Here is a 20,831-nt window from a genome sequence, read left to right as displayed (position 1 = left end):
CTGTAAGCCCCTCTGTGCTACTCCAGAGACAAAGTTTTTCTCGTCATTATCCCCTCATCTCTCTTCAGCTCAGTTCTCCAGGACCAATCTAAAGAAAGGGTATATATGGTGAGGATAGGAAAAAGTTCAAAGAGTCACAGCACAAACTCCTATGCCCTCCCCCAACCCAGCCCCACCAGAGGTGAGTATTTCTCAATGACACAGGCTCAGATTTCTAATCTAAGATGCCAAGAAAATCCTTCTCCTGACAGAAAAAACACCATAACTCATCCACTTGTTAAATTGGATGCAATCAGACATTTGACTTGGGTTCTACTTTTGTTGTTCTTGTCTTTTTCCTTAGAAATAAAGCCTTTATTTGGGGGATTTTCCCCCCTAAATCTCAGTATTCCTAACCCTGTGCACGGATAAGTGGAAAAATGTTATTATGTTCCTCTCTCCCAGCAGACCTTATGACTTTGTCATCCGACAGTAGAAAGTTAAAGTTCTATCCCCGTGGTGTCATAAGGAGCAGATATTTATGGGGAATTTCACCCCTCCTGTTTGTTACCGTTTGGATAATTAGAAGGCACTAATAAAATTCATTAATTGACTAATCAGATTGAACTGGAATCCTTTGTTATTCTTTTTCAGGAAAGCAGGCCATTTACTTTGGTGTTTAATGCAGTCTTATGAGCCTGCTTGTTTATGGCAAAAACTTTAGTTTCTTTCCCTAGTAATTCAATCTAAGTAGTTTTTATTGAAGGATTAGAATTTTGTTTCAGCAAATCATTGTTTGAATGTTTTTTTTTAGATGGGGATGATTTATTTAATTTTCTTTGAGAGCTGAAAAAAGCTAGAGTCTGAGGGTTAAGTCATTGTAGACATCTAGTGAGTGGAAAGAGCATGGGCTTGGAGTCAGAAGACCTGGCTTCTAACCCCAATTCCCCTACGTGTGTGCTGCATGACCTTGGACAAGTCACTTCACTTTTCTGTGCCTCAGTTACCTAATCTGTAAAGTGGGCATTAAATCCCTCTCTCTCCAATTGAGACTGTTGTGATCTCTATGTGTATCAAAGATTATGTATACTTGATTATCTTGTACACCAGCACTTAATACAGTGCCTGACATATACCAAAAACAAACAAACAAAAAAATCCCAAAAGACCAGAAACATAAAATACTTTCTAATTCCTTCCAGGAAGCTTCACAAACACATTTTTAAAGGTTTTCTAAGTTTAAGTTTTATCCATCATTTCCAATGGAAGACTCCATTGTCATTATGTTCTTTTACTTATTTTAATTCCTCCAGGGAGAATCTAGAAGTAGAGGGGACTGACAGAAGCACTTCCTTACAGTCTCTGCTTCCCTCTCTCTCCTTCTACTTCTCACCCTTTCTCTGCTTTTCCTCAAAAACTTCACTTCTCACCCGATGGTGGGGGCACCTTGGGATTCTATTCTCTCTCTTTGGAACAACTGGAAGAATTCTAAAGCTCAAAAAGCCATATCTCCTACAGTAACCTGCAAGACCTGAAAGAAAATGGCTTTACTTCCAGCAAGAAATCACCAGAGATTTACAATGGTCATGACAACTGATGTATCAGACTTTCCCTATGAAATCTTCAGTGTCCAGAGCAATAGTAATAGCACCCTATTACTTTGCTATTTAGGAAGAATTTTAACCAAGGGAACAAATAAATAGCAATTATTGTACTATTTGTTTATTATTAACTGCATGGAAAGCACTGTAGTACATACAAATTGGAAACATCCATCTCCCACTTGGAACTCTCAGTCTTAAGGGGAAGGACAAGTATTTAATCACCATTTTACTGAGGCAGACACTGAGGGACAGGAAGTTAAATAATAATGATGGCATTTATTAAGCACTTACCATGTGCAAAGCACTGTTCTAAGTGCCTTGCACAAGGTCACAGCAACAATTGTCAGAGCCGGGTTTAAAAACTAGGTCTCCTATCTCCCTGTCCTGGGCTGTTTCCATTTGACTATGCCGCTTCTCTAAGCCTGAGGATACTCTACTTTCAAGACAGTGGTCTCTGTGATCATTTGTCTAGGTGACTACACCTACAGTCTAACAGCAGCCTGCTAAGGCCTTCTCTTTTTTTTTAATGTTATTTGTTAAGTGCTTGCTATGTGCCAGGAACTGTACTATGCCCTGAGTAGACATAAGCTAATTGGATTGGATACAGTCTGTGTCCAATATGGTACTCACAGTCTTAAGCCCCCTTTGACAGATGAGGTAACTGAGGCACAGAGAAGTTAAGTGATTCTCTTAACTTAATCCCAAGGTCACACCGCAGACAAGTGACAAAGCCAGGATTAGAAGCCAGGTCTTCCTGACTCCCAGGCCTGTTTTCTATCCTCTAGGCCACGCTGCCTCCCTGGATGTTTCCACAAAAAGATAGCTGAAGGTGCCTATTGCAAAACTCACCCGAGTCAAATGCTCTCAGAAGGCTTTTTTCAAAGGCATCTCCCATGTTTCCAGGCAATGCGGCAATGTGCATTCAGAGGTCTGTAAAACAAAGGGAAGAAAGGAAGTCCCTGCTCCGGCAAAAAGTGAAAGTTACCCAAAGAATCCGGCTCCATAATTCCAGTTTTGTAAATGTCCCCTCCTGGGGTAGCCTGCTGCCTTTCAGATGTATCCGCATGAGAGTACATTGTCTTAGAACTGTCTTTCTCTGGTGTACTGGACTAACAGGAAACTCTTCAGCAGCCGCCCTTCAACACATAACCTGATGTGCACATGTTTCATCTATTCACGCACACCCCCTTCCACACACCCCCACCCCAAAGTGGGACGTTAGAACAATAGCAGAAATTCTTTGGCTCTCATCAGTGATAAAATAGCCACAGAATAGAACAATAATACAGATACACTCCCTGACAACTGGATGAATACATGCCGGGAGGAGAAATTAAAATCAGCCTTTGATGGAGCTATGAGCAATGAGTGGCTAATCTAGTTAATACAGGACATCCATGGATCCATGTTGCCACCATGTTGTAAGGGACCTTGATGAAGGTGCTGGGGCCATTTTCCAGTTCACCCAACCAGGGATGGGGCAAGAATGGCTAATTGAAAATCCTACCTCATCCTAAAACCTCATTTTGGCCAAAATGTTTAATCCCTTTACCACTAGGCTTAAAATAGCTGAGAGGAACAAATAAGGCCTATTTAGCTCTTCCCCTTGCCTCTGCCCAGTGCCTTAAGAGGTTCTGGTGAGCAGGAAAACATCAAAAAAACATACGACAGACTGGGAAAGAGGAGAAATTTGGGTGGTTTTTTTTTAAATGGTATTTTTTCAGCACTTATTATATGCCAAGCACTGTAAGTGCTGGGGTAGATACAAGCTAATCAGGTTGGACACGGTCCATGTCTCATGTGGGGCTCACATGATTAATCCCTAATTTACAGATGAGATAACTGAGGCACAGAGAAGTGAAGTGACTTGCCCAACATCACAGGAGACATGAGGTAAAGCAGGTCCTTCCGACTCCTAGGCCTGTATTCTACCCACTAGACCACACTACTTCTCTGGATATTCCATCAGTGCTGTCTCTAATTCACCCATAAGTGGCTCTCAGCATCAGCACTGCTCTCTAGGTTGTCCCCTAAAAGAACAGGGACTCCATGTGCACTCTCCCAATTCTGTGACTGAAACAGACACAGCAATTATAAGAAGAAAAATGAATTGTGGCACTTACTATGTGCCAAGCACTGTACTAAGTGCTGGGGTAGGTACAAGATAATCAGGTCCCGCACGTGGCTCACGGTCTAAACAGGAAGAAGCACAGGTATTGAATTCACATTTTACAGTTGAGGAAACTGAAGCACAGAGAAGTTAAGTGACTTACCCAAGGTCATGAAACACATCTCAACAGCTTTATTATTATCAGGGTATTCATTAAAGCCTACTTTGTGCTAAGCAGTGTGTGGTAGATGCGAGAATATGAGAGCAGACACAGTACCTGTCCCACTTGGGGTTTATACTCCAGCATGGTCTAGTGGAGCAGAGTCAGGGTATCTGGGTTCTAATCTCACCTCTGCCACAAGTCTGCTAAATGACCTTGGGCAAATCACTTAACCTCTCTGTGCCTCAGTTTCTTCATCTAATAAAGGGGGATTAAATACCTGATGTCCCTCCCCATTGGACTGTTTATCCTTATCCAACCTGGTTATCTTGTACCTACCCCAGTACTTAGTTTTGTGCTTCGGACATAGTAAGTCTTCAACACATGCCACGGTGATTATGATCTTGTACTCAGATAAGAAAACTGAGGCCCCGAGAGGTTAAGTGACTTGCCCATAGTCAAATAGCAGGCCAGTGGTAGAGCTGGGAATCGAACTCTCATTTCTGCGCACTTTTCACTAATAATAATAATAATGGCATTTATTTAGCACTTACAATGTCCCAAGCACTGTTCTAAGCACTGGGGAGGTTACAGCGTGATTGGGTTGTCCCACGGGGAGCTCACAGTCTTAATCCCCATTTTACAGATGAGGTAACTGAGGCACAGAGAAGTTAAGTGACTTGCCCAAAGTCACACAGCTGACAAGTGGCAGAGCCAGGATTTCAACCCATGACCTCTGACTCCAAAGCCTGTGCTCTTTCCACCGAGCCATGCTGCTTCTCTAGACCCCACCACCTCCACATTGAAGTCATGTTCACAACAACACAGCTCCTCTGGGTAGGAGAATGGATGAGAGCTGGATATCCTAACAGTCACTATGTGAAGAACTGAAATAGGGATCACCAAGCCTGGAGGCCAGAAAAAATAATCTATCCACTCGAACGATGGACTGTTGTGAGATCATTGTAGCATTGTACAAGACCTACCAGCCTATTGAGCTAAAATCAAGAGAGGGCGTATAAACACCTTCGTTAAGATGTGCATGTCAGGAGGCAGAGTTGAAAACAGTCTGGCATGATGTTGGGCAAATCCATTAGTTAAAAATAAAAAAAAGGATGAGTGGATCCCTTTATCTGATTTTTCCACCATACTTCCATATATGGGTAAGACCTTACTGTCAGTAGCTTCACCTTTGAAAGCTAAGGTTAGCTATCAGACGTTACATATACGGATGTTGTCGTACCTCAGTTCTGGTACTTGCTCCTTCAGATAGAGTGGTAGGGAATGTGCATATGTGTTTGGGCATTTCTTTGTGGTTTAACTTTGTGGTATCTCTCCTTGCCTGTCTCTTTTTCTGGCTGTCTTTTTAAGTCTGAGGGGAAAGTGAAAGTCAGTTCACTTCCTACTGCCTTCATTGCTGATTTGTTTGTAAAGCAATTCAGTTAATTTAGGTGCTTCCTAACCACAATTTAGAACTAACCTTTTTATAGCAGATGTTCAAACTTCCTTCCTTGAAGGGCTATCGGCAGATAGAAGCTATGCTTTGTTCAGGGACTCAAGAAGTGGGGGGACTGGGAGGAAACCTGGTTCTACACAGGGTCTTCTGCTTTTCATTTGTTCCCTGAAGAGCAATGGGGTCAGCACAGGTGAAGCAAACTGGAGCTGAAGAATGACTCACTGACTGACCTTTCTATGTCCCTTCCCATGAATGCCTTACCGATACGAATGTTTTCAAGTAAAACTGATGAGCTCAAGTTTATAATTCTATTTATTTCTATAACTGCCTGTTCATTTGTTCTGATGTGTATATATATCTATAATTCTATTTATTTATATTGATGCTTGATTCCTGTTTACTTGTTTTGATGTCTGTCTCCCCTTCTAGCCTGTGAGCCCATTGTGGCAGAGATTGTCTCTCTTTGTTGCTGAATTGTACTTTCCAACTACTTAGTACAGTGCTCTGCACACAGTAAGCTCTCAGTAAATAAGATTGAATGAATGAATGAACGAATGAGTTGCCTAGAACCTTAAGGCTGAAGAAACATAATTAAGAATCCAGGCCATAAAGGTGGCACCCACAAGAGAGAAAGTCCCAAATATGAAGCCCAAGTCTCTCTGCTCAGTTTAATCGATTTAATCATGCACCAAAACAAAGGAACAGTCTCTTGCTCTGAACAATCTTTAAATAGGGTGGTTTGGGAGGGGTTCTCACAGGATCTCAGAACCACCGATTTTGGAAACAAGATTAAGAAAAAAGCTCTTGGCTATGTAGGGGTGAAGAATAAAACCCATACTTTAAATCATGCACTATCCAATAAAATAAGGGAATGAATGATTAATTTGTCATACTCATTAGATCATTAACTGTATTAAAAAGGTGCATTTCCTAGACATGCTCATGCCCAAACTTGCCAACTCATCTGGTTAATTGTGAATGGCTGAGAATAACATTGCCAGAAAATAGTTCAGTGTTTTTAAGCAGGATAGGGTCTATGCCCTGTTAAAGTGGGGTTCACAAATCAGAAGGAAACCTTTTCATTATAGGATTTAGCTCTGGCAATAATGTGTGATCCCCAAACAGAGAACAAATTCCTAACACAGGGATCTAAGTAATCAAGATTAGTATGGCAGGCCAGGTGATTATCTAGGCGGAGGCAATTTTTCCAGGTTCAGGGAACCACCCCTAGGCTGCGGCAAAGGCCTAGTTATATTCTAATGTTATTTTTTGTGTTTGTCAAGAGGTCAAGGACTTGGAGGGGAAAAATGGTCCTCACCTTATTTTAGGTGTCTCCATCTGGAGCCCCTGGGTTTATTGACTTTCCTAGATAGGGAAAGTGCAAGATACATATCCTTCCTGACTTTACTTGTCTGGAGGATGGGGTTAGGTTTGGGGGGAATTTTTAAACAAATATCAATGCAGGGTCAGACCAGCTCAGTATTCTGTCTCTCAAAAAAGCGGCAGGATGCTTGAAGGATCAGTGTCATGGTTATCCTCACTGACATAAGTAGAACAACCAATACCCATAATTTTTCTTTCACAGTCCTAAATTTCCTCTAAACACATTTGTATTAATTTACCCAAATTTGTTTTGATTTGTAAATTCTCCCACATTCTGCACTCCCTCCTTCCAATGGCCGAGGAAACTGGATGCAATGAACCTGCTATTTTTCTCCCCCTCACAAAACATTACAGTTAAATATGGGTTGTAGGTTATAAATAATAATAATAATGATGATGATGGAATTTATTGAGCACTTACTATGTGCCAAGCACTATTCTAAGCTCTGGGCAGGTTACAAGGTGATCAGGTTGTCCCAAGGTGGGGGTTTACAATCTTAATCCCCATTTTGCAGATGAGGTAACTGAGGCGCAGAGAAGTTAAGTGACTTGCCCGAAGTCACACAGCTGACAATTGGCAGAGCTGGGATTTGAACCCATGACCTCTGACTCCAAAGCCCAAGCTCTTTCCACTGAGCCACGCTGCTTCTCTACTCACTACAGTTAGTGTATTTCCCACAAAGTTAGGTAACCCTAATGTAGAAAAATTTCTGTGTTTTGGCAGTAAATAGTAACTACCCAAGGAACAGAAGAAGAACAAAATACACTCAGTTCTTCCATGATATTTGGATAAAAAGCTGTTAGGGAATTAGTGAACATTTTTCCAGCAACAAATATTCATCCATAGTGCACAATGGTAAAGGCATACATACAATCTTTATGGTTATTATTATTATTATTGTATAGCTATAATGCCTGCTGGGATTATGCAATCAGTGCAGAAATTTTCTAATGCAAGGACTATCTAGATTATTATGATTATTATTGATATTTTTGTACAGCCAGGATTAAAACACAGGTCCTTCTGATTTCTAGGCCCATGCTCTACCCACTAGGCTATGCTGCACCTCTGTTCCTTTGTAATTCCAAGAAAAATAACTAGGCTCAGTTTGCCAAGCTACAAAGTCAAGTCGTGTGACTTGCATGGAATTTTTGTTGAACCTAAGCCCTTTCCCCACCCTTAAGTTCCAGTTAGCGCCGGTATAACACACGATCTGGTTTAAAGGCCAAAACTTAAAAATAATCTAAGAACAGCCTTGGAGGCATCAAACACCACTTATAGGGCAACACTGGTATGAGAAGTATAATTAAGTGAAACATTTGGGTTGAAGTTCCCTCTGAGCCATCTCTCTGTGGAATTTAAAATCAAGGGGAAGAAAATCTAAAGAAAACTCCTTGGCTGAATGCAGAAACTTTGGTGGGAGATGGGAGGGGGAAGCTTGAGGCATATTCCAAAGATGAAATGCTTCCACTCCCCCACTTCCCCATTCCTAATGATCTATCTTTGGAAAGAGTGTATGATCCTGTTGAGAAACAGAGTGCTTCAAATTCACCTCCCGGTTATTTTCAAGTCTAAACTTCCTTGGATTTGGCAATCCTTTATTTTCATTTAAAGAAATGATAATTCTCCTGCACCTGACCTAATTGTTGAAGAATAGCAGGTTTTCAGTTAGCTGCTCACCCCAACTAATAATCTTGAATGTTCAATTTTATTAGCTGAACAAATTCAATGTTCTGGTCCAGGTACTTGTAATATTCTGGCCTGACTCCTTCATTAGCCTCCTTGCTGATCTCCCTGCCTCCAGTATCTCTCCTTTTCAGACCTTACTTCATTCAGCTGCCTCAAACATGGCTTAGTGGAAAGAGCATGGGTTTGGGAGTCAGAGGACATAGCTTCTAGTCCTGGCTCCACCACTTGTCTGCTGTGTGATCTTGGGCAAGTCACTTAACTTCCCTATGCCTCAGTTACCTCATCTGTAAAATAGAGATTAAGACTGTGAGTCCCAGGTGAGATAACCCGATTACCTTGTATCTACCCCAGCACTTAGAACAGTACTTGGCACATAATAAGCCCTTAACAAATACCATCATTATTATTATCAATATGTCATTCTGCTTACAATGTCCCACTCCTCACAACCCTCCAATCATTGCTCATTTCTCCCCACATAAAGCAGAAATTCCTCATCACTGACCTTAAAGCACTCTATCAGCTCTCTCCCTCCTACTTATCCAGTTATTTTTCAGTTTGCACTCTTCTTTCCTCTCAAGCTAATCTTCTCCCTGTGCTTATTTCTCCTTTCTCACTATGCTTTGTTCTCATCTCACCTGTTATCAACGTCTTGCTCCTCCCTTCACTTCCCCTTCATATCTGATAGACCAAAGCTCTTCCCATCTTCAAAGCCCTTCTGAAGGAGGTCTTCCAATTAACTTCTAATTTCCCCAGGTTATACCCCATCAAACACCCATGTCAGCACTTTCAAGACACCTCAGCCTTTCAGTAACCAATACCTCCCCCACCCCTGGTCCTTATGTGCAAAACTTAAGTGTGCTGTTGCTTCCTCTTATCTGAAACTTTAGTGCCAGTCTTCCCCACTAAACTGTAAGCTCCTTGAGGTCAGAAATCATGTACACTAATTCTATTATACTCTTCCAGGAGTTTGGTACATAGAGCTCAAAGTCTTAATCCCCATTTTACAGATGAGGTAACTGAGGTACAGAGAAGTGAAGTGACTTGCCCAGGGTCACACATCAGACACGTGGCAGGGTCAGTATTAGAACTCAGGTCCTCCAACTTCCAGTAAACATTAAGGGTCTATAATACACAGACAGCAGTATTTGGAAGCAATGGGATTTTTTGTGCAGCAAGAGAAGAATTTCTTATGTTCATGGAATTTATAATCAAGGAAATTTGTCATATAATCACCTTAAAAACATAAATAAGGACTATGTGGCCATAGCTACAAATGTTCAGAGGAGAGTGACTTACTCTGTCAGAGTAAGTCATGTCAATGGAGTTGATGTGGTAAGGACCAAGTTCTGCAGATCTGGTTTCTCACCAGTCTAACCCAAAGGTTTATATTTTGATCTTTGTGGCTTGGTTAAAAATCACCCAGGGAACATATTTTGGGGTCCCTATGGTGGAGCTAAAGGTTGGACTATTAGAACAAATCTCTGTTCATGCTTTGAATGTCTCCTCAGTGTGCTGGGTAAGTCACTTCACTTCTCTGGGCCTCAGCTACCTCATCTGGAAAATGGGGCTTCAGGCTCTGAGCCCCCTGTGGGACAGGGACTGTGTCCAGCCTGATTAGGTTGGCGCTTAGCAGAGTGCCTGATAGATAGTAAATGCTCAACAAATGCCATAAAAAGATCAATCAATCATATTTATTGAGCGCTATGTGCAGAGCACTGTACTAAGTGCTTGGGAGAGGACAGTATAGCGGAATTAGATGCATTCCCTGCCCACAACAAGCTTACAGTCTAGAGGCCCCATTATCCAGGAAGTCTGTTCCAGGACTTTCCCTTATATCGAGGCCAAGTAGAAGTCAATTCCAGTTTGCTTCCATTATTGCTTCCTGGAGGAGTAGGGCCTGATGTTGAGAGGGTGGGAAGTTCACCAATTTATGAGAAGCAGCGTGGCTTAGTGGCAAGAGCCCGAGCTTGGGAGTCAGAGGTCGTGGGTTCTAATTCCAGCTCCGCTACTTCTCAGCTATGTGACTTTGGGCAAGTCACTTCACTTCTGAGGGCCTCAGTTCTCTCATCTGTAAAATGGGGATGAAGACTGTGAGTCCCACGTGGGACAACCTGGTCACCTTGTATCTACCCCAGGTCTTAGAACATTTGCTTGGCACATAGTAAGCAGCCCTGAGGGTCTCTCCCGACCCCCGGCCATAGTATGTGGCGTCCAGCTCATCTGTATATGGTTCGTTGAGGGGAATCATGCTTTGGGCAGCCTCCCAGGCTTCTGGGTCATGCTTGAAAAGGGAGTTGGTCAGCGCCACGGAGACTCGCTTGCGGTAATCGGGGTTCTTGTCCTCAGAGATGAGGAACAGCACGGCGGCGGCGTAGGTGGCGGTGCCCTCATTGTGCGAGTGCAGCAGCTCCATGAGGGGGAAGCGCTTAATACAGTGCTCTGCACACAGTAAGCGCTCAATAAATATGATTGATGATGATGTATGATGAGGATCGCCCCCTCCTACCTCACCTCCCTTCTCTCCTTCGCCAGCCCAGCCCGCACCCTCCGCTCCTCCGCCACCAATCTCCTCACCGTACCTCGCTCTCGCCTGTCCCGCCATCGACCCCCGGCCCACGTCATACCCCGGGCCTGGAATGCCCTCCCTCTGCCCATCCGCCAAGCTAGCTCTCTTCCTCCCTTCAAGGCCCTGCTGAGAGCTCACCTCCTTCAGGAGGCCTTCCCAGACTGAGCCCCTTCGTTCCTCTCCCCCTTGTCCCCCTCTCCATCCCCCCATCTTACCTCCTTCCCTTCCCCACAGCACCTGTATATATGTATATATGTTTGTACATATTTATTACTCTATTTATTTATTTATTTTATTTGTACATATCTATTCTATTTCTTTTATTTTGTTAGTATGTTTGGTTTTGTTCTCTTTCTCCCCCTTTTAGACTGTGAGCCCACTGTTGGGTAGGGACTGTCTCTATATGTTGCCAATTTGTACTTCCCAAGCGCTTAGTACAGTGCTCTGCACATAGTAAGCACTCAATAAATACGATTGATGATGATGATGATGATGATGCTGAGTTAGGTGTGAAACCTGCTTTATGAAAACTGAAGGAAAACAAAGGGATTTTTTGTTTGCTTTTTTTGGTATTTGCTAAGCGCTTACTATGTGCCAGGCAATGCCCTCACGCTGGGGTAAATATAAGATAATCAGGATAGATACAGTCCAGGTCCCAAATGGGAGTCCACAGATTTAATCCCAATTCTGCAGATGAGGTAAATGAGGTACCGAGAAGTGAAGTGACTTGACCAAGGTCAAACAGCAGACAGGTGACAGAGTCAGGATTAGAACCCAGGTCCTCCAATTCCCAGACCTGTGCTCTTTCCACTAGACCATACTGCCTCTCCTTTTATAAGTCCTTTCATGAACATAAAGGAGTAGACTTGCTCATTTGAGTGGGGAGGTAATGTCATCTTGAGAAGCAAGCAGCCCAGCACACTCCATTGACCTATTACAGAGATTTTGAAGTTCCGGGCAGGCTTTTGTGTTGCTGTTATTGTTGTCATTGGATAATTATGGTCTTTATTCGTTTTTAAAGTTTTGCTTTTTCTAGGTGTGATGTCTTCCCCACTTTAAGAAAGACTCTGAAAGAGAAGAAACTCTATCTGTACTTTCCCCTGAGCCTAGTACTGTACTTTATCCTAAAAGGATGATGAGTAGGAAGAAGAAGAGGAGAGGTGGAGCAAGAGGAGAAGGGGAAGAGGAGAAGAAAGAGGAAGAAGAGGAGAAGGAGGAGAAAGAGGAAGAGAAGGAGGTGAAGGAGGAGGAGAAAAAAAAACAAGTGTCTTTAAAATTAAACCAGGCCAAGTCTACACTAAGTGAAGTGAAAAATTATGAAATTGAGATACTTAAAGCACAAAAATAATTTCTGACTCTGCTTATTTACTTTGCCAATGTGTCTTTGAGTAGTGTCTGGATCTCTTTTCATGGGAATGAAGGGCCTTAGCAATCTGCTTTGCTTTCTGGGAATTCAGCCCTTGGCTGATTATTGCCAGAGTCCATTCTTTAAACCCACTAATAAGTCTTATACAATACCTCTGGAGGTGTTTCAGGAATAACACCTCTTATAGCCTAATGAAAATTGGGCATCTTACTTGGAGTAATTGGCATGCAGATCCCTCGGCATTCTTCAACATTATCATTATAAACAGTACTAACTGAGCACTCTTATTGACAAAACAATAGGGTGCAAAATAGGTTAACTCAGTATAAATCGGCCGCAGGGTTCTTGTACCCAGGGTGGTGACGCAGATAGGAAAAATGACTCGGAGACATGAGTTCAGATAGAGCAGCAAAGAAGGAAAGTGGCTACCTGCCCGTTCACCTCCTGGGAGAGGAACGAGTGACAAGCAGCCCCGATCCCAGCTGCTTCTTCCTCTTTTATTGGGTTTCAAATCCAAGATACACAAACGATTCCCGAGAGTAGTGCAGTACGTGAGGCCTTGGCACTCCTAGATCCCAAGTTAAAGTACAACTATTTGTTTGTCATGGTTTGGTTAGTGTTAAAATCCCTGTTTACAAGATGTTATCAGAAGATAATGGTCAACACAGGATGGGGACATTCCAGACAGAGAGGGGCCACTTTGGTTAATGTTACTTTACAAACACTGGAGTGCTTTCGGTGTGCACAAAATAAAGGGTTACTGTTGGTATGCACAAGATGGAGTCAGTCATGCCAAGTTTGCTGGTAGACAACAATCCCCCCTTTGATCCTTCCGAGGCCCACGGCCACCGGGAGGATCACATACAACCCTCCTCGGATAATAAAGGTCTTCCGCAAAGCCGGTGCCTAAGGCAAAGGACAAGAAAAAGACAAAAAAATACAGGCATAGCTTTACACACACAACACACACACAACAATCCCCCTCCTCAGTGAAACACAGCGTCCAGATGGCCCTGTATGTCCATGACTTCACCTTTGAACAGGGGTTTGTAGAAGCACCAGGATAGATGAGGCACATCAGAGGCAGGCCTTCAGGAGAGGACCGAGGCCCATCCGGTAGAAGTTCAACGCAGCCGTAAAGTTGGGACAGCAAGTGGCTCAGAATCCTGAGAGTCAGCAGAAACTGACAGGGGAGTACGATCAGGAGGCAAGGCATCAAAAACGGCTGGCTTCACCTGGGAGTGGTGGATCCATGAGGGGCGCTCAGCAACACGAACTGCAGAAAAGAAAGACAAGAGAACCTGGTAGGGTCCCTCCCAGGATGGCTTAAGTGAAGCGTTGCCGACCATGCGCTTAACACAAATCCAATCTCCAGCGATGAACGGATGCAGATGATCGGTGAGAGGGGTGCGCTGACGGAGGATTCCAGCAGCCTGCAGCTCTGCTAGAATTGCCTGGAGCGACAAAACATAGACTCGCAGGGCATCATCGCCCACCTGTAGAGTCGGAGGAGGTCGGGGATCTGAAAGGCTTCCCCAGTACGGGGAATGACCAAATAGCATCTCATAAGGAGATATATTTAAAGGAGCTTGGGGGAGACATTGTAGACGATAAAGGGTGAGAGGTAGAACCTCGGGCCATTTGAGATGTTTCCATATAAAGCTTTCCCAAAAGTGTTTTCAACTCACGATTAGCATGTTCCACTTTCCCTGAACTCTGGGGATGGTACGGTGCATGTAAAGAACGTTTGATTCCAAGTGATCGATCATCATCATCATCATCATCATCAGTCGTATTTATTGAGTGCTTACTATGTGCAGAGCACTGTACTAAGCGCTTGAGAAGTACAAATTGGCAACATATAGAAACAGTCCCTACCCAACAGTGGGCTCACAGTCTAAAAGGGAGAGACAGAGAACAAAACCAAACATACTAACAAAATAAAATAAATAGAATAGATATGTACAAGTAAAATAAATAAATAAATAAATAAATAAATAGAGTAATAAATATGTACAAACATATATACATATATACAGGTGCTGTGGGATCGATAGATTTCATATAGAACAGACTCAGTGAAATGAGCTCCCTGATCAGAATCAATAGCAGCAGGTGGCCCAAACCTGGGAATGATTTCCCGCAAGACATTTCACCACCGTAAGAGCGGTTGCTCAGTAGGAAGGGAAAGCCTCAATCCACCCAGTGAGGTGATCAACAATGACCAGTAAATGTCGGAAACGACCAGCCCTTGGAAGTGTCACAAAATCAACCTGCAAGCCCTCAAAAGGGGAATAGACCCAAGGGCGTCCCCCCAAGGGAACTCGACAACCACGGTGAACATTGAAGCTCTGGCAAGTAGCACAACTGGCTGTAACACGTTTAGCAACAGGATGGATACCTGGGGCAAACCAAACTCGGAGAACTGTGGCTGCCAAGGCATCTGCACCAAAGTGAGTCTCCTGGTGAAGACCCAGACAAACTGGTTGCAGTGCAGCAGCGGGCAGAATAGGCCGTCCATCAGGGACCCAAAATAGTCCGTCCCGTTCCAGTGCCTCATATTGCCAAGGCCATTCAGCTCTTTCCTTATCAGTAATCAGGGAGGGCAACAGAGTGCCAGGCATAGACATGGGGGCCAGGGTCATAACAGGAGCTACACATGCAAGGGGGGTATACCGAGCTGCCCAACAAGAGGCCTCGTCGGCTCAGCGATTGCCCAAACTCAGGGAATCACTTCCTCGGGTGTGGGCATGCACATGCACGACAGCCACCTCGGCTGGGAGCAAGAGGGCCTGTAATAGGCGTTCTATACAATCCCCATTAGCAACCTGACGACCTGCTGAGGTGAGGAACCCACGACTTTGCCACAGGGCACCTGTAGCATGACAGACCCCAAAGGCATACTTAGAGTCTGTATAGATGGTCACACGCTTCCCTTTACCAAGTTATAATGCCTGTGTAAGGACTTCAAGCTTAGCTACCTGCACACTGCAAGATGCTGGGAGTGAGCTGGTCCACAGCACAGAGGTCAGGGTAACAACAGCAGCACCGGTGAGGCGCACCCCTTGGTCAATAAAGGAGGAGCCATCTGTAAACAAAGTTAGATCACAAGAGGACAAAGGCTCATCGCGAAGGTCAGATCGAGGAGCGACAGTTTCCCGAACTACTTCATCACAATCGTGAATTTGGTCAGTCATGGGAGAGGACTCAAGCAGGGTAGCTGGATTCAAGGAGCCACAGCGCTCCACATGTACCTGCAGATTTTCCAGTAAAGCAACCTCATATTTAGTCAAGCGTGCCACAGATAAGGCTTGGGTGGCTGCTCCACGAAGGAGGCGCACAACTTCATGCGGAGTCCAAACAACAATGGGATGTCCCAAGAGGATGTCCTGAGACTTTTCAAGCAGTATTACCACCGCAGCTATACAGCGGATACAAGGTATTTGACCTAGAATGACAGGATCAAGGACACCTGAATAATAGGCTACTGGTCGATAGTGAGGACCTAGAGTTTGGCATAAGACACCTGAGGCCACTCCGTAGCGTTCATGAATGTACAAATAGAACAGCTTACTGTAGTCAGGGAGTCCCAGGGCAGGGGCTGAACTCAGGCATGATTTTAGTGTCTGAAAGGCTTCTACAGCCTCGGGAGTCCAGTCCAGGGACTCTGGGGAGGTCATGTTTAGGAGCTCAAAAAGGGGTCTGGTTAACAACCCAAATTCTGGAATCCAAGCTCGACAAAACCCAGCCGCACCAAGAAAACCTCTCAGGACCCGCTTAGTAGTGGGTCGAGACATGCATTGAATCAGGCTTGCTCACTTGGGGGCGATTGTTCTTTCTCCCCCACCACAACATGAACCCAAGATATTTTACCTGGGGCTGACACCACTGCAGTTTCTCATGACTAACTTTAAGACCAAGCTGATGTAAACATGCTAGGACCCGGAGGGAACCTGACCGACAGAGATCCTCCGTGTCCCCAGCAATAAGGATATCATCCACATACTGGAACACACTGATCCCTTCGGGCAATATGAGGGGAGATAGGGCTCTGCACAATTCTCTCGAAAAGACAGTTGGGGAATGAACAAAACCCTGGGGAAGCCCCGTTCAGGTTAGTTGACGACCTTCCCAGGTAAAGGCAAAAGGTACTGGCTCTCACAGGATACCGGGATAGTAAAGAAAGCACCAGTTAGATCAATACAAGTAAAACAGGTTGCTTTGGGGCTCACAGAGCTAACTACTGCCGTGGGACTAGGAACCACAGCATGCATAGGCAAAATGTACGAGTTAATTGCACGCAAGTCCTGGACAAACTGATAGGACAGAGGGGAACCTGGTTTCCACAGAGGCAATACAGGATTATTACAGAAGACTGACATTCAACTAAAATTCCCTCATGCAAAAAGGCAGATATCAAGGGCTCTAAACCCACTTTACTTTCTGGAGACATTGGATACTGTCTGACCTGGGGAGGTGCCCGGTCCTCTCGGACTGCAATTGTAACTGGCTTTGCCCCATGAAGAAAACCTACATCAGACGGACCGCGACTCCACAGTGTCAGGGGCAATGTCCTTAGAGTGGGATCATCTGTGCAGGGAGATGCATCCAGGAGTCCCATGAGGGAACTCAGCTGTTCAGGTGGAGTGTGCACTGGATCAGGTTTACCCAGGAGGCTTCCTAGAGTCAAGACAATTCCTTCCTGATCACAAACCAAAGTCACATTCAAACAGCATAATAGATCTCGTCCCATTAAAGGAGATGGAGTGGAAGGAATGATTAGGAACGGGTGGTGAATATAAATCCCCTGTAACCAGCACTGTAGGGGCTGCGTTCTAGAAACAGTTTGAACTTTCCCACCTACCCCTACTATACTTATCCTTTCCTTTCCTCGGGCGCCAGGAGGAAAGGAAGGGAGCGCTGAATAGGTTGCTCCCGTATCAACTAAAAATTTATAGGACTTTGCACATTTAAGTTCCAATTAGGCTCAATTGTTGGCCAGGCCACATGAGGCTGACCATCATTCCCTAACTTTACAGTCAAGGCTCTGAGACAGGAGTGCTCATCAGAAGTGAAAAGCAATTCAAGCAGCTCTTCTGCATCCGCCCAAGTAGGAAGATGGGTTCTAAAAATGCCCAGGACCCTTCGATACACTTCCTGAGGATTTTTTTTGAAAGGGTGGAGTATTCTGCTCCCAGGTTATAAGGGTTTGGGGCTTGAAAGGGACATGAGCCCTTACTCTGGCTACTACGACATTCCCGCCCGCCCCTGGGATCTGCTGGTAGTTCTCACGAACAGGGGCTAGAAGTGGTACCGGAGGTAAATAAGCAGGGGGGATAGGAACTGGGGTACCTATCAGGTCCGCTGAGTGAGACTGCGGACTCGGGACTGAAGGCAACGCAGCCTTTTCTGCCACAGGTGACAGTGTTGCTACTTTAGTCTGAGAGGACTGATTCTTACTGACTTCAGCCCAACAACACCAATAGCACATTTATCAGACCGGGAGCAAGATAAAACCTCCCGGAGTTTGGGAAGAGTTTGAGGATCAAAAGACCCTCCCTCGGGCCAGAAAGAATAACCCTGTTGGTCCCGGAACTTAGTCCAGGCCTTGTGACACCCTAAAAGTTGTTTTTTTTAGACATTCCTTTAGTTACAGGCAAATGACCCTCATCCCATGATTGGAGAGCTTTAGCCAGGCACCAACTAGTCTTAGAGAGACTCGCGCCCGTTCCAACAACCGGAACCCCCTTTCCACTCAACCTGGAAAGAACCCCTAGGACGTCTCCTAGGCCCCCTCAGAACGTCTTCTGAGGTCAACAAACCACCTCCTAACCCAGGAGGAGAAACCACCCGCCCCTTCCAACCAAAGTGGGGAGAAACCACCCGCCCCTTCCAACCGAAGCGGGGAGAAACCGCTAACCTGGAACCTCACCCGGGTGCTCCAAATTAACAACCCAGAAGGAGAGAAGGGGAGACTCAGACCCTAAAAGCGGATCCTTACTTACAAAGTCTGACGCGTCATAAGAGTCGACCGTTCTCACCCACGGAGGTTGTTGCTATCCAGATCACAGCACGAGGGTCCCTTCGTGGTCGCCAAAGAAGTTACTGTTATCGACAAGTAGGGTGCAAAATAGGTTAACTCGGTATAAATCGGCCGCAGTGTTCTTGTACCCAGGGTGGTGACACAGATAGGAAAAATGACTCGGAGACATGAGTTCAGATAGAGCAGCAAAGAAGGAAAGTGGCTACCTGCCCGTTCACCTCCCAGGAGAGTTACGAGTGACAAGCAGCCCCGATCCCAGCTGCTTCTTCCTCTTTTATTGGGTTTTAAATCCAAGATACACAAACGATTCCCGAGAGTAGTGCAGTACTGAGGCCTTGGCATTCCTAGATCCCAAGTTAAAGTACAACCGTTTGTTTGTCATGGTTTGGTTAGTGTTAAAATCCCTGTTTACAAGATGTTATCAGGAGGTAATGGTCAAAACAGGATGGGGACATTCCAGACAGAGAGGGGCCACTTTGGTTAATGTTACTTTACAAACACTGGAGTGCTTTCGGTTTGCACAAAATAAAGGGTTGCTATTGGTATGCACAAGATGGAGTCAGTCACGCCAAGTTTGCTGGTAGACAACAGCACCTACTATATTCAGAGCACTGAACTGATGATTGAGGAATATTCAATAGAAGTAAAAGTTGCAGTTCCCTCCCTCAAGGAGTTTACAACATAATGGAGAACTCTAATCATTGTTAAACCTAGTTCATGGTATTCAGAATTGACAGATGAACAGCCCATGCAAATTCAGAATCACTAGCTATGTTTGGAAGAGAGACAAGATCACCTAGAATTTAATAATAATTATTTGAGCTATATGAGTGGAATCTATTTTTTAATACAGTCTTCACAAACTGGAAATTCACAAAACCAAATAAGAAAAGAGCAGGGAGTTCTTAATGATTATTACAAATAATCATAAATGATCCCTTGCTCTTGTTGGATAAAATTTCCTTTTGAATTCACTCTAACTTACTTATTCAGAAAATGTAGTGGCCTCACTCTCTTCTCAGCTCTCCCTCCCTCTTAACATCTTACACATCACAGCTCTTCCCAGCTCCAAAGCCTTTCTGAAATCACAACACCAGGAACCCTTGGCAATTAATTTCTTATCTCCCCACATTATATTAACCCATCGGCCATTTCAGTACTTCTAACCAACCTAAGCACTTAAGTACTTAAACCCCTCCCCCTGTAGCACTTATGTAGCCGTCTTTAGACTCCATTGTTTCCACCCCTTTGTAACTGATTTCAATGTCTATCTACCTCTATAGATTGTGAACTCCTTAAGGGGAGGAATCATGTATTCTAATTCTAATATTCTCTCCCTAGCATATGGTAAGTGCTCTCACAGTGAACTATTAAATAAATACCTTTGGTTAATTGACTTTGAATGCACATTGTGCTGTACAATTAGGATAATCTAAACCAAATCCTGGTCACTGAGACAGGTTTCTGTTACCTGTCTGTGAGTTTCTCTAGGAGATATCTCTATGTTCCAAAAGCATTTTCATGGGCCTAATAATAATACTTGTGGGATTTGTTAAGCCCTTACTATGTGCAAGGCACTGTACTAAGTGCTGGGCTGGATATGAGCAAATCGGACTGGATGCAGTCCCTATCCCACAGTGTGCTCAGAATCTTAATCCCCATTTTACAAATGTGGTAATTGAGGCAAAGAGGAGTTAGTGACTAGCCCAAAGCCACACAGCAGACAAATGGCGGAGCTGGAATTAGAACCTTTTGACTTCCAGGCCCCTACTCTTACCTACTATGATACATCTCAAGGAGTAAAGAGAAGCAGCGTGGCTCAGTGGAAAGGGCCCGGGCTTTGGAGACAGAGGTCATGGGTTCAAACCCCGGCTCCACCAATTGTCAGCTGTGTGACTATGGGCAAGTCACTTCACTTCTCTGGGCCTCAGTGACCTCATCTGTAAAATGGGGATGAAGACCATGAGTCCCCCGTGGGACAACCTTATCACTTGTAACCTCCCCAGCACTTAGAACAGTGCTTTGCACATAGTAAGCGCTTAATAAATGCCATCATCATCATCATCATCACCTCAAGATTGCTCTAAATGAAAATGGACTGGACCCTTGCCTTGTACTGCATTCCAAGCAGATAAGCATTTAACCGAGTGAAACTTAAACCGGGGTCATAGCTATGGGTACAAATGGATTGACTTATATCTGCGAGGCTTAAAAAAAAGTATAGCAACAGATTTTCCACCTCTGAAACATCTTGAGAGCCACAGGTAAACTATAAGAGAGGAGAAGAATGTATAGGCTCTAAACAAAGAAGGGTGTGAGTGAAGAGAAAGAGATAGGACAGGTTGGTGGATATCTTCAAATAGGACTGGAGCTGAGTGAAATTACCTGTCAGCTGAATTACATGAATCTCCACATCCTGATAAGCATGAAATGTGTTCAAACAAATTGAATGCTGCCTTTACATACAGTAT

General features: G+C 44.3%; 1 long non-coding RNA gene across 2 annotated transcripts; it reads right to left on the bottom strand.

Annotated features, from left to right (window-relative positions):
* Positions 1–13,262: 13,262 nt before the first annotated feature.
* LOC119946692 lies at positions 13,263–18,662 on the bottom strand. 2 transcript variants are annotated; one of them, XR_005456456.1, is made up of 5 exons: positions 18,567–18,662; positions 18,323–18,422; positions 16,852–16,997; positions 15,299–15,405; positions 13,263–13,593 (listed from the first exon to the last, which is right to left on the bottom strand). It is a non-coding gene; the product is annotated as an uncharacterized LOC119946692 (long non-coding RNA). The 2 variants fall into 2 exon arrangements; XR_005456455.1 differs by lacking the exon at positions 18,567–18,662 and having other exon boundaries at positions 18,323–18,471.
* Between the last annotated feature and the right edge of the window lie 2,169 nt (positions 18,663–20,831).

Source organism: Tachyglossus aculeatus, chromosome Y2, assembly GCF_015852505.1.
Source record: "Tachyglossus aculeatus isolate mTacAcu1 chromosome Y2, mTacAcu1.pri, whole genome shotgun sequence".
NCBI classification, from domain to species: Eukaryota; Metazoa; Chordata; class Mammalia; order Monotremata; family Tachyglossidae; genus Tachyglossus; species Tachyglossus aculeatus.
Note: the sequence above shows the minus strand (reverse complement) of the source record. Positions and strands in the feature narration are given on the sequence as shown.